Below are 13,922 nucleotides of genomic sequence, written 5' to 3'. Positions count from 1 at the left end.
TAATCAAGGTTACACCTTGTTGCCACTATTTCAGGCCACTCACTGCGCTTTTGGGACAATTTGACTTCAAGGAAATTTTCAAAGGGTTTGGAGTAGATGTTTGCAGTGCTTGATAACTTCATTGTGTAGTAGACATCTTCATACTTTCAACCATACCTTTTTTAGAAGCTAACTCATCCAAGAAGGCCTCCAAATCACCCTCCAAACTTCGTTGCATTTCTGCAAGATTTGTTGTGTTTTTAGCGACCAATTTCAAACTTGGATTATTAACATATGGGAATGAATTTCACAAAACTAAGAGAGGTTTGTTTTAAAAGAAAACTTATACACAAAATCCTCTCCCATTTCTGTAAAAATTGTTATGGTTGAAGAGATATCACTCCATCTTTGATCCCTATTTTTACAACAAAAAAAAATGGATAAATTTGACCCTACACAAATGCATTGTGAGTGTTAGCACCTAAATCTACCTTAGGCTGAAGGAAGGCAAAAATTAGGGTAACCACAAACCACGCTCATTCTGGTAGCTAGCCCTACCAGAACAAGAGAGGGATCTCTCCGAGTCACGCTCAATGAATAGATATCGGAAACGGTCTGAGATGACTTACAATGAAATATTTACCTTAGGCTAGTAAGTGAATAGGGATTCTAGAAACAATTTTATGAATGACCGATCTTTTGGGATGTTATGGGACCGGCGCTCAACAAAGAACAGAGAATTTAATACAAAGGCACAGATTATTCCGTGAGGCAAGGTAGGCGGAAAATGTAACAATTTAGTTTGAGTTACCGCGGCATGAATAGATTGCTGAAGAAAGTGAAAAGGGCATAGTGACATGAATCCTTTTCAACAGAAGAATAACACTGAACATGAAATTTTCCCACAGGCAGAGCAATAAAATTGAATTCTACCTAATCTCACTTAGAAAATTTCACTAGAAATGAACATGAATCGAATTATGAAACATAACTAAATACATATGAAAACATAAGAGACACATTTGTTACAATCACAACCATAGGAATCTCATGAAACAGAGCCATTGTCTTTCATTAATTCTCTGTCAAAAATACACAGTGAAGAAACAAAGTTTCCTTCCCACAGTCTCCCAGAAGTTACAAGCCAACCAACTCTTTGCAAATAACTTGCATACAATATATAGAATGTGTGAAGGAGAGATAGAATGCCCAAGGATTGGGGAGTTACTTGAATCATTACAAAATGGAGATGAAGAGCCAACCATCAGCTATAGGTGCAGCGCCACAAACATGACATTTGGCTTGGGGTGACCGTTTGCCTTCCTCCACCACTTGGATAGAAGCCAATCTGGAGAAAAAAAACTTTAAATTCCGCCTTTGGTGCCAAAAAACAGAAGTGTAGATGAGCGGGCCCCCTTGGAGAAGTCGCGAACCGAAATTTCGCGAAACGGAAGCAAATTGGCAATTTTCCCTCTGTGCGCCACGCCATTTTCTTTGTGCGTCGCGCTACTTTGGGGCCTATTTTGGGGCATTTGCAGGTGTCCAAAATGTGCCCAAGTGGGCTTGCTGGAAAGCCTGTCCCATCTACTCTCTAACCCAACTAGAATTTTCAAATTTGGTGCTCATTTACCCCTCCAAATCTCTATTCTCCCAAGACTGCTTTCTATGTGTCAAAAAAGTCGCAGAGAGGTCATTTTTGGGTGTTTTTGACCTTTAGGAGACCCAGATCTTGCCCAAATCTCTTGCCCGGACACCAATAGTTGTAATTTTCGATGCTGAATCGAAATCTGCAAGCCATTTCTCAATTGGAGCCCTAGAGTTTTAGCGTTACGCCAGTGGCGCGTCGCACAGGGAGAAAATCCCTGTTTTTTACCCAAAATTTTACCAAGTGACCAAAATTTCCCCAAATTTTTTGAAATTTGGGCTGGAGGATCTCTATGGGGTGCTATGATGGGCCAAAAAAGCCTCAACCAAGATTCGAAGCTGATCTTGCTCTTTTGCCCTCTTTTCCCTTCTTGTTGCTTTCCTCAATTTTGCCTTCGAGTTCCTTATCCGGGGTTGTGCACTCATGTTTCGCACCCTATAACGGAAAGCCATATGTCTCAATAGAGCAAGGTCCTGGTCAGATTTGTCCAACAGCCTCTCCAAATGCATGTTGACCCTCTTGAGTTTGGCCTCCCGATCCTCATTTATTGCTTGCTCCAAAGATGTGAGTGCAACCCTTCTTCTTTGAGCAGCTTGGCGATGCTCATGGATGTTTTGCAGCTCCATGGTCGTCTGTTGGTACTCAAGCTGTTTGTTTCTCCTCTCCAGGTAGTTCATGTTCAATTTGGCCCTCTCCAAGTCAAGGGACAAGGACTCAATCACTGACTGCTGCTCCTGGATAATCTCTGTAAGCTCCTCATTGGTTGCTTCTGCATCTGTCTCATCATCCTGGAGGAGAACAAACTCGGTCTCTCGCTCACCTGATGGCCCTTCCTCCTGCACTAGCTCCTTGCCCTTACCCTACTTCTGTGATGCTATTGTCAGAAGCGAGGCCCCTTCCACCCCTGGTGGAGATAACACTCGCTTTGCTGCTGCAAATAAGGGTCTACTACCTTTCTGATAGGTGATGTATACTGGCATAGTGGTAGTCTCATGTCGCTCATACTGATGAGATGGGCCCCCTACCTCATGCTCTGCCTCTGAAACCACCTGTAGAGCGCTGAAGAAGTCACGTGAGATGAAGTCTTCGCAAGCAATACCCTGCAATCCTAACTGATGGTCCACCAAAATCCGGATAAGGGCAAAGTGATACACACTGTTGAGCTGATGTCGAGGGGTCTTGTGCTGCATGAAATTTCTCATCCTCTCTATGTTCCCGCAGATGAAAAATGGGAGGTTCATCATCCGAACCCTGGTAAAGTGCATGAGCAACCTGATGTGGTATGTATAAAGGCGAGAAAACCTCCCCTCACAACTGAAGTATTTCATGATCAATTTCATGAGCGGGGCATACTCATCTTTTAGAAATCTGAATGGAAAAACTCTCGTGAGGTGGCTCAAACAGCTGTCTTTGATGTAAGGCTTATAATGATGCATTTCTACCTTCTTCTTCTTGTGCCACTGCTCTCCAATGTTTGGTATGCCTGTTGCCACTGATATGGTTTTGGGTGTCAATGTGAAAGTGACCCCAGCCAAGATAGACTATCTTCCATGTAGGTGAAGCGCAAAAAGACGGGCCAACTCATGATGAACTCTGACATTTGCTACCCTCTGACAAAATTCAAAACATGCCAAGTGCTGGAAACAAGACATAGCAAGAGGGCATGCCTGCAACTCGGTGAGGGTGTTTGGCTCATCTCTAAGATGTCTACCACTTCGGTGATGTCTCCTTTGGGCCCTTTCTCCCGAAGCTGTGTCACTGTGGGTCTCCTCCTCATATTCTAATGAAACTTCAGATGCCATTACTGCTGTTTGTACCCTGAGTTTTATGCTGCCCTTGAATTCCAATGAAGCTGGTAGTTGCTCTGAAAATCTGCCACCAAGGGGACAATAAAACAAGGAGTATTAGGAGGGGAATGATGAAATGGGAATAGGGGTTTAAAGGGAGAGATTTATTAGGGATTTGGGAGTAGTTTGGGTATAGTGTTGATGGGGTAGAGTTTGAAACATATGGGCAACACTGTCACTGTAGCATAAACCCTACGATTATGTCTTCTTTGTGTCTTCTTTTGTTGGCTTTATAAAAATGTTTGCATTAGATTTATACCCCTACAACCATGCTATCCCTTTCAAGTTTTGATGCAAGAATGGAGGTAGGTGGCCTACCTTTCAAATTTGGCGAGCATCCAACAATTTTAAGGTAGATTGAATAGTTTTTGGGCTTTATCTCTCTGTGCGCCGTGCGCAATGCCCCATGCAGCACACGCCGGGTATGCGCCGCGCTAGTGTCGGATTTACACAGTGGACGGGCCCTATGTGCGCCGCACCCAACGAGTGTGCCGCACTCCTTGGTGTGTGCACCGCGCGCTATGAAATCACCCAAATTTTCTCCTACTCTTTTGACTCTTCGACTCTTCAACCATGCACCCCTCTCCCACAGCTTGGCTTGCACAATGAGCTGGTCTTGTGGTGACTTTGATTTGACCAAATAATGGAGGAATAGGGAGAGGGTTATGATAGTGATTTAGGGTGGGGTTTTAGGAAAAATGATCAATGGGAGATGGGAAAAATGAGAGGTGAGGGGAAAAAGGTGAGTGGAGTGAAACCTTGGTACTAACAACACAATTTTGCAACGCTAGCCATCATTTTCTTGGTGATTTTCTTATGGTTGACCTCATGCATTTTTGGGTGACATTCAAACCTCTTCACAAACACCATATCCTTGACAAAATTTGATGAGCAGGTAATGTCATAAGGCTTACCTCTCGATTTGATAGCCTTCACCGATGTTTGAAGTGGTTTGGCACTGTTTCTCGGTTGCTGGACTGTGTGCGCTGCGCGCAATTCCTAGTGTGCCACGCACTGGGTATGCGCCGTGCCTGTGTAAAGCTTCAACGACGGGCTGGCTGCGTGTGCATCGCGCCCGGTGAGTGCGTCGCGCTCCTGGGTATGTGCACCACGCGCTCTAAAACCTGCTCCCCACTCACTCAAACTCTCCAACCTCACACTCACACCTTTGCAATTTCTTCTCCAAGTCTTGCAAGAGCACAATGCCTTTGATTTGGGCAAAATCAAGTATATATAGGCTTAGGAGAGATGGGTTTAATTTTTGCTTCCTTGAAAACCCATTTTTCTAATGTTGTGTTTTGCACTTTTTCATTGACTTTAGAACACACTGATTTTCACTTTCCCTTTGACATTTTGGCTCAAAAGATGAAATTTTTGGCATATCTTTGCAGGAACTGTATGACAGGGCATTTGGCCATGGAAACCATGACTGTATCTAAAAAGTCAACTGGTGATTTTTTTTGGAAAATTTTGTCATAAATGACCTTGCTTGACTTTTCTTCAAAACAGAGTTTTGAAGAAGAGTCGAAGTCTATCCACGTGACAATTAAGCTCTCTGAACCATAGCTGTGTAAGGCCTCCCTCTGGCCTGCATGACTGTATTGAACATGTTTCAAAGACCAAATTGATGAATTCGTAGACCCAAACATAGAAAATGACTTTGTCCTGTAAAGGACCAGACCTTGACTGTTATGGACTTTGGTGATTATTGGCAAAAGACCTGAGCCAGCAGGAGCCAGACAGGAGGGAAAATGATTATTGGCATGCCCCTAGCGAAATGTAGTTGAGTGAATGGAGCGGTACACCTAAAATTGAAATGCACAAAGAGTTTTGATCTCTGACGGAGGGCTGACCAGACCGACTCTAACATTGGCTCCAATGGGGGATAGTAGCTCCTTGGAGGTGCCAAGAATAGCAGATCTCTGGAGGAGCTAGGTAGCTCCTTTTTCCATTGGGCTATGGAGTCATCATTTTGATAAATAGCATAGGACTCTGACTTATTTATGAAACTGAAATGACCAAGAAATTGACTCAAACTGGACATTGAAATAACTGAAAAACTAACTTTACAGACTGAAACCAAAATGAAATAAAAATGGTATTTACAATGATAGTGGAAGCAGCGTTAATAGATCAACAGTGATATCGCTTGAGCAGTCGACCATTGATCGGCCCTCTAGGACAATCTTCCCCGTTCATTTCCTTCAGAAGAAAGGCATTCTGACCCCTATATGCTGCAATCTTGAAAGGAACTTTCCACAGATTTTCGAACTTTTTGTGCTTTCCTTTCTCTTCATTACTTGCATCCCACTTCAACACCACATCATCCAACTGAAATTTATCTACTTTTGCTTTTCTGTCATAGATTTTCTTTATCTTCTCCTGCAACTTGGATGTGTTCTTGAAAATTTCTTCTCTTGTTTGCTGCAAGTGGATCATTTGATTCAACCTCCTCTGCATGGGATCTTCTTCACTGCTGGCCTCCTGAAGAAGTAACAATGTAAACTTTGAAACGGGAACTATAAACTCAAAACGGGAACTTTGGCCCAAAAGCCCCAAAAAAACATCAAAAACAATGCTAAAAACGAAAAGTGTGTATACTGGAACGATGTTTTTTTTTAGGTGCCAATTTTGAACGTGTTTTAAAAATGGCGGTGACTACGAAATTTACTACGAAATTTTCGTGCAAAATATAGCTTCAAAACGAAAGTGATGCTACTGGAATAACGTTTTTTTTTTTAGGGTCAATTTTCAAACTTTTTAAAAAATGCTAACAAAACCAATTTTTTATGTCTCAAACAAAGTTAATTTTTAAGGAAAAAACACATTAATGTTTCTGGTAGAATATCATTTTTCTTTCCTATGTATAAATTTAACATGTTTTCAACCACACCATGGTAGATACAAAAGAAATTGAAATTTTTTCAACTATAAAATTAAAAAACCATGACATTATGAACAAAGTATATCAGTCAATGAAATCAAAAGTATTTGTTTGTATACTGAATAAAACAGACATTATATCTCTAATTTGATATTGCATTGTAGATATTTAAACAATAAAATTTATCATACTTAAGACATAATCCAACAACATAAAAATGGTTCATAACTTCTCATTTAACAACATATGGAAAACATTAATTTTATTTGAAGATATGATGCATACATCAGTTATATAATCTGTCTTAAACAATTATTCAAAATCACTCATATTTTCTTGCACACCATCACAATTCACGTCTTCAGATAAGTGACTGGATGCTGACGAAGATGTTCCATATTCTTCTCTTTCATCAACTAGTGCCCCATCTGAGTCCACATGCATGCCCAACATTCCAGGTTTCAAAAGTCTTCTAGATCTATGACTGGTTTCAGCAGACTCCCATGTCAACACTATTCCTTCTGGTATCAACCTTTTCAGAATCTCTATCGTCTTGAAGTGAAGAGTTCCTCTCTTTGTTAAATTGAAGTCATAAACAAGTATGTCAACATCCTCCAACTGTAATATGTCTGTGCGGCGACGATTTATATTTGTACCCTTTCTTTTTCTTTTCCCACCATTTTTTTTGTCAACTACCATCTCTGGCTTATACACACCATTGAATGGGTGTGTATTTGTGGCTTACCAATGTACTTCAACACTTGTAACATCCTCATTTTCTGTAAAGACCTTTATAACTTTAGCAACCCAAAATGGATAGCCTTTGGGATCTCCATCTGCTAGCACTGCAATCATGCAACCCTCCTTAATATCATGTACTGAACCCCTATAAAGGTCTTCCATGGCTTCACGTTGTGCACGAGATCTTCTGGAACCAATATACATCTCTCTTTCCATTGCCTGTGAAGAATTAATAATACCTTGAGTTTGTTGCTGTTCAACAATGTTTACTTCCTCTTGTTCATTCGACACATTTTGTGGCCAAATAAATGGATTTTTCAAAGGTATATCTTCATTGGTTGTTGTTGAAATGATATCACTTTGATTATTGAAAAATGACTCCCACCAAACTGAATCAGCAATGTCAAAGTACTCATATGTATATCTATACATTTTTTAATTTCTTCTAGGCAATCAGAATAATTTATATGTCTATTCTGTCTGCGTGCATTCTGAACTTCACCAACTGATTGTAATAACAATATTTTTGATGCAAATATTGGACGATTTGGAATGAACTTCAAAAATTGCAAACCTGATGACGGTGCCCATTTTGTAGTAGTTGAAAACTTCTTGCCCCATATTAGTGTTTTCCCATCAATTTTTTTTATACGAAATTGATGTTGGAAGCTAATATCATTAAGTTGTTCAATGCATTTCCCCTCACCATATGATCCTAGAATAAACCTTCACATGTCAACAGTTTCTTCCAACACTTCAAAAGCAGGCTCTGGCATGTATGATTTCTTAATACATTCAATTAGTGATGGCAAGCTCCCAACTTCCTTCCTCCTCAATGTGACTGAAAAACGACTGAACATCTGATCAATATGGTCATGAGTGTGCCCAACAAGAAGGAAACCAACCTTTACCTTTTGAAAAATTCTCAATTCAACAAGCATGTTCAGATACCCAAAAACAACCTGAATTTTGTTTTCACAGCAAGTGTTGTCCAATTGTAGATACAAAACTTCAGGAAGATTACCAGACCAATGAGAAATCACATCATGAATTATGGTTATGGTCAGATTTGCATCATTATGAATATTTGGAGCTGTGAAGTACACCCTTGGCAACATTTTCCCATTGAAGACCATACAACCGACCAAGTGAAACTGAATAAAATTTTCCTCTTGTAGATTTTTGGGTGTGCGAACAAAATGTGGTAAAAGTGTTTTCTTCTGGTCCATACCATCAACTATCAAACCCAAATATTTATTTGGATTATCATAACACTTCTTTCGCTGCTTGTACAAATTCTTCCTTTCATTTGTTTGTTGTTCGCGATGCTCCTGAAGTTCTTTGACAATTAAATCTACACAACATAAAAGAAATTCATTAAGAAATATGTTTTCATAGTTGATGACTATACAATTTTGAAAGTAAAAGTTATGAACACTTACCTCTTTCTGAGCCTTCACATTTGTCCCTTTTTGATTTAAGAGAAGCACATGTACTGCAAATCCCCATCCTTGTCTTCTTAGGAATACGAACATTATTGAATTCTTTCTTCCATATCTTCACAAAATATTGATATGTAATAAATTGGCCCTGTCCCTCAGCACTTTTTGCATATTCTTTGTATAAGTTGTAGATTTCTCGTCTTGAAAAATTATCTGGAATATGTATTGTCTCTCTATTTGGCATACACTCTCCATGCTTTGAAAAGAAATCTTTCATCCATGACATTGCAGTGTTTGATAATGGCCCAAACTGTCTTTTATAAAGTACTTCTGAATAAAATGTGGGATCCTTTTCCAAATTTTCTTGAATTCTCGAGAGACGAAAATTCCCAATTGAATGAAACATTTTGAAAGCTTTTCTACACAATAATAAATTCCTAATATGATAATCATAACCTGACAATGTAGATTGCATGCAGCCAACTAAATATAAGTTTTTCATGCTTTTATTCATTGACAAATGTCTCTTCCTGCTTTCTAATGCAAATGTGAAATCCATACGTTTCAAGCAATTTTTTTGGCAACATTCACTTGAAATGAGAGCACTGATAGAACTTCTTCTCGTTAGATATTCTGCTCTACCCCTTGTATAACTAGAATAGTTTGCATTGATACGAAAAGGTCTGCTCCTACTCCTCGATACAATATTTCTTGGCAACATCTCCATCATTGGATCATCACTGCTGCTCTCATCCTGTTCTTCATCACTACTGCTCTCATAGTCCTTAGAATCAGGACTAAGAGGACATTGTGATACTCCAATCTTTTGAAAATGATCATCCCGCGCTTCATCACTGCTGCTCTCATAGTCCTTAGAATCAGGACTAAGAGGAGATTGTGATACTCCAATCTTTTGAAAATCATCATCCCGCGCTTCATCACTGCTGCTCTCATAGTCCTTAGAATCAGGACTAAGAGGAGATTGTGATACTCCAATCTTTTGAAAATCATCATCCCGCGCTTCATCACTGCTGCTCTCATAGTCCTTAGAATCAGGACTAAGAGGACATTGTGATACTCCAATCTTTTGAAAATCATCATCCCGCGCTTCATCACTGCTGCTCTCATAGTCATTAGAATCAGGACTAACTGGACACTTTGACACTCCAATCTTTTGAAAATCATCATCCCGCGCTTCATCACTGCTGCTCTCATAGTCCTTAGAATCAAGACTAACTAGACACTTTGACACTCCATTCTTTTGAAAATCATCATCCCGCGCTTCATCATCGCTGCTCTCATAGTCCTTAGAATTAGGACTAACTGGACACTTTGACACTCCATTATTTTGAAATTCATTATCACACTCATCATCACTGCTGCTCTCATAGTCCTTAGAATCAGGACTAACTGGACACTTTGACACTCCATTCTTTTGAAAATCATCATCCCGCGCTTCATCACCGCTGTTCTCATAGTCCTTAGAATTAGGACCAAGTGGACACCGTGACACTCCATTATTTTGAAATTCGCCATCATGCACATCAAAACTGCTGCTCTCAAGTCTTCAGAATTAGGACTGAGTGGACACCGTGACCCTCCATTCTTTTGAACTTGACCATCACGCTCTTCAAAACTACTACTCTCATAGTCCTCAGAATTAGGACTAAGTGGACATCGTGACACTCCATTCTTTTGAACTTCACCATCATGCTCTTCATCACCGCTGCTTTCATAGTCCTTAGAATCGGGACTAAGTGGAAGAATTGACTTTCTATTTATAGTGGAAGAATTCCCGCTATATTCATCAATATGAATAGAGTTGTTACGCGATGAAGATGTTGATGGTGTATAAACCGAAACTTCACCATCAGAACAATCCATCCCTTTCAAATAGAAGATGTTTAATGATACAAATGTAGTCTCCTAAGAATATTATATAGCTTAAAGAATGAAATATTCCCTCCAAAATTATTCCCTCCAAAAATTTTCGCGAAAATATTTCCCTCCAAAAATTTTAGCGAAAATATTTCCCTCCAAAAATTTTCGCGAAAATATTTCCCTCCAAAAGTTTGTTAGATTTATTTACCTTTATTATTTTATTCTACAATTCATTGAAAAACATAAACTAAATTTTTTTATGAAATCAATCACTGAAATTCAAATTGTAAACAACAACTTCTATATTAATTATTCTAATAGCTAAAGTATATAATATTTACTAAACAACTAATTTTTTTTTTTATTTTTATAATATATTCTAAAACAAATTAATCCCACATTCAATCCATTGTAAAATAACTCTAAAATATTCGCTCTATAATAATTTAAAACAAATTATAGTTAAAGTATAATATTTACTAAACAACTAATTTTTTTTTTTTAATTTTTATAATATATTCTAAAACAAATTAATCCCACATTCAATCCATTGTAAAATAACTCTACAATGTTCGCTCTATAATAATTTAAAACAAATTATCCCACATTAATCGTACAAAAAAACATCTTCGTATTTTCACTTATATATTAAATTTCGTTATCACTATTACTTACCTCACATCCAGGTTTTCTGAAGTTCGTTGAAAGACGTGAATTTGTGGAGCAGCTATATTGCTATCAACAACATATCCAACGAAGAATTATCGCAATTGAAAGGTAAGTTCTATTTTTTTTTTCAAAATTTTCATATTAAATTAATTTAACGTCGAAGAAGATTTTTTTTTTTAAATTAATAATTTTTCCAAGCCCCTAACTCCCATTCCCCTCCAATCTCAACTCCTCCCCCCCTTCCTTAACGCCAGCCCCATGGGCCCCACCCCCTAACTCCTTCCCCGTGCCCACTTACCCCCCCACCCCCCTTCTGCCCCTACCCCTACCCCCCACCTACCCTTACCCCTCCCCCCCTTCTGCCCCTAGCCCTACCCCCCCTACCCTACCCTACCCTACCCCCCCCAACCCCCCCTACCCTACCCACCCTACCCCTACCCCCCCTACCCTACCCTACCCCGTCCCCCCCCCCCCCATCACGTCCCCCTCATCCCCCCCATCCCCACCCCCCACCCCATCCCCACCCCCCATCCCACCTGGCCCTCCCCATCGCCACCCGGCCCACCCACCCTCCCCATCCCCACTCGGACCACCCGCCCTCCCCGCCCACCCGACCACCCACCCCACCCGCCCTCCCCGCCCTCCCCACCCACCCGCCCTTCCCGCCCTCCCGCCCACCTGCCCCTCCCCGCCCCTCCCCCTCCGCCGCCCCTCCGCCAGCGCAGGGCCACCCCCGGGCCGCCCCGCCCTGCCCAACCGGCGGCAGGTCGATTCCCGGAATCGACCCACCACCGGTCGGGCAGGGCGGGGTAGCCCGGGGGTGGCCCTGCGCGGGCGGAGGGGGCCGAGGAGGGGCGGCGGAGGGGGAGGGGCGTCGGAGGGGGCCGCAGAGGGGGAGGGGGAGGGGCGGCGGAGGGGGAGGGGGTCGGGGAGGGGCGGGTGGGCGGGGGCGGGTGGGCCAGGTGGGCGGGGAGGCCAGGTGGGCGGGTGGGCGGGGAGGGCGGGGAGGGCGAGGAGGGCGGGTGGGCCGGGAGGGCGGGTGTGCCGGGTGGCCGGGGAGGGCGGGTAGGCCCGGTGGGCGAGGAGGGCGGGTGGCATGGGGGGTGGGGATGGGGTGGGGGGTGGGGACGGGGGGGAGGGCGGGGATGGCGGGTGGGCCGGGAGGGTGGGGAGGGGGGGTGGGCCGGGTGGGCGGGGAGGGCGGGTGGGCCGGGAGGCCAGGAGGGTGGGGAGGGTGGGGAGGGTGGGTGGGCCGGGAGGGCGGGTGTGCCGGGTGGCTGGGGAGGGCGGGTGTGCCGGGTGGCTGGGGAGGGCGGGTGGGCCAGGTGGGCGGGGAGGGCAGGTGGGATGGGGGATGGGGATGGGGTGGGGACGGGGGGGAGGGTCGGGTGGGCAGGGAGGGCCGGGATGGGGGGTGGGTCGGGTGGGCGGCGATGGGGGGTGGGTCGGGTGGGCGGGGAGGGCGGGTGGGCCGGGTGTGATGGGGGGTGGGGATGGGGTGGGGACGGGGGGGATGGGGGGGATGGGGATGGGGGGTGGGGACGGGGGGGATGGGGGGGACAGGGTAGGGTAGGGGGGGTTGGGGTAGGGTAGGGGGATGGGGGTGGTAGGGTAGGGTAGGGTAGGGGTAGGGCACGGGTGGGGAATAGGGGGGGGGTAAGGGTAAGGCACGGGTGGGGAATAGGGGGGGGGATAAGGGTTGGGAGGGGGGTGGGCTAGGGCGCGGGGATGTTGGGGGTGGGGTGGGGGGGGGCGGTGGTGTGGGGAGTGGTGGGCGCAGTGGGGAGGGGCCGCCGCGGGGAGGTGTAGGGGGTTTGGGGGCGGGGGATGGGGGTTTTGGGGGTGGGGGTGTGGGGGGACGGTAGGGGGTGGGGTGAGGGGTGGGGAGGGAGGAAGCTTAGGGGGTTGTGGGGGGCGCGTGGGTAGGGGCTCACCCATACTTGCCTAAATGTCTACTTAGCCTCATTATCGCTCACCTGACCTCCCGCTCGCCCATCGACCCGCCTGCCCGTTAGAGGTGGCTGGGCAATTCTGATTATACAAATAAAAAATTTATGGTATATTTTTGTTATTAATTTAAGTTAATATGTTTTTTTATTTACTAATTTATGTGTTTTTTTTTAGGAAAATGGCATCAAGGAAAATTTCTGTGAATCTTTCTGGACCAAAGAGTCTTAAAGGTGTATCTTCAAAAAACATTGGTGAACGAACTCCACCTGAGCTCATGCCTACAAATATTTCAAGTGCTTCAAGTGATAAGAAGCTAATCTCAGATTGGAAAAGTTCAAAAGAGGTGAAATTTCCATCAAGATTCTGGTATGTGAAAGAAAGAGAGAGCACAACTGTGAATATATATCTATACATTGATATATCCCAAAATAATGAAAATTTGGAGTTGATGGGAAGAGTCATAGATATGTGTTCGGTACCAAACACTGAAGTTGTTTACGTACTTACAAAATCTCCCAAGTCACATGAAAGGATTAAATACCGACTATCATATTCATTATATGACACGGGAGAGGTATCTACAAAGTTGTGTAAACAAATCGTAAATGAGATGACACAAAACATCGTAAGTATTGTTATTTGTATTTTTATTTTGCGTTTTGAAAGTGTCTCGCTATATTTTTTTAACTTTGTTTATATTAACATATGATATTTTGTTTGGCAGAATTTTGTTGAAAGTTGTTCAATTAGGTTGGGAGGCATTCATTACATAGAGAATGATATCATGAAAGTTGTTAGCCATTTTTACTCAGTGTCAGAAGAAGATATGGAAAACATGGAAAATGTAGTAATTGATGATGCTACAAAACTACATCCAAAGAATC

The sequence above is a fragment of the Pinus tabuliformis genome, chromosome 3_2, assembly GCF_031772625.1.
Source record: "Pinus tabuliformis cultivar Carrire ecotype Pingquan chromosome 3_2, CPIR1, whole genome shotgun sequence".
NCBI classification, from domain to species: Eukaryota; Viridiplantae; Streptophyta; class Pinopsida; order Pinales; family Pinaceae; genus Pinus; species Pinus tabuliformis.
The sequence above is the reverse complement of the archived record's forward strand: the minus strand, read 5'-3'. Positions refer to the sequence as shown.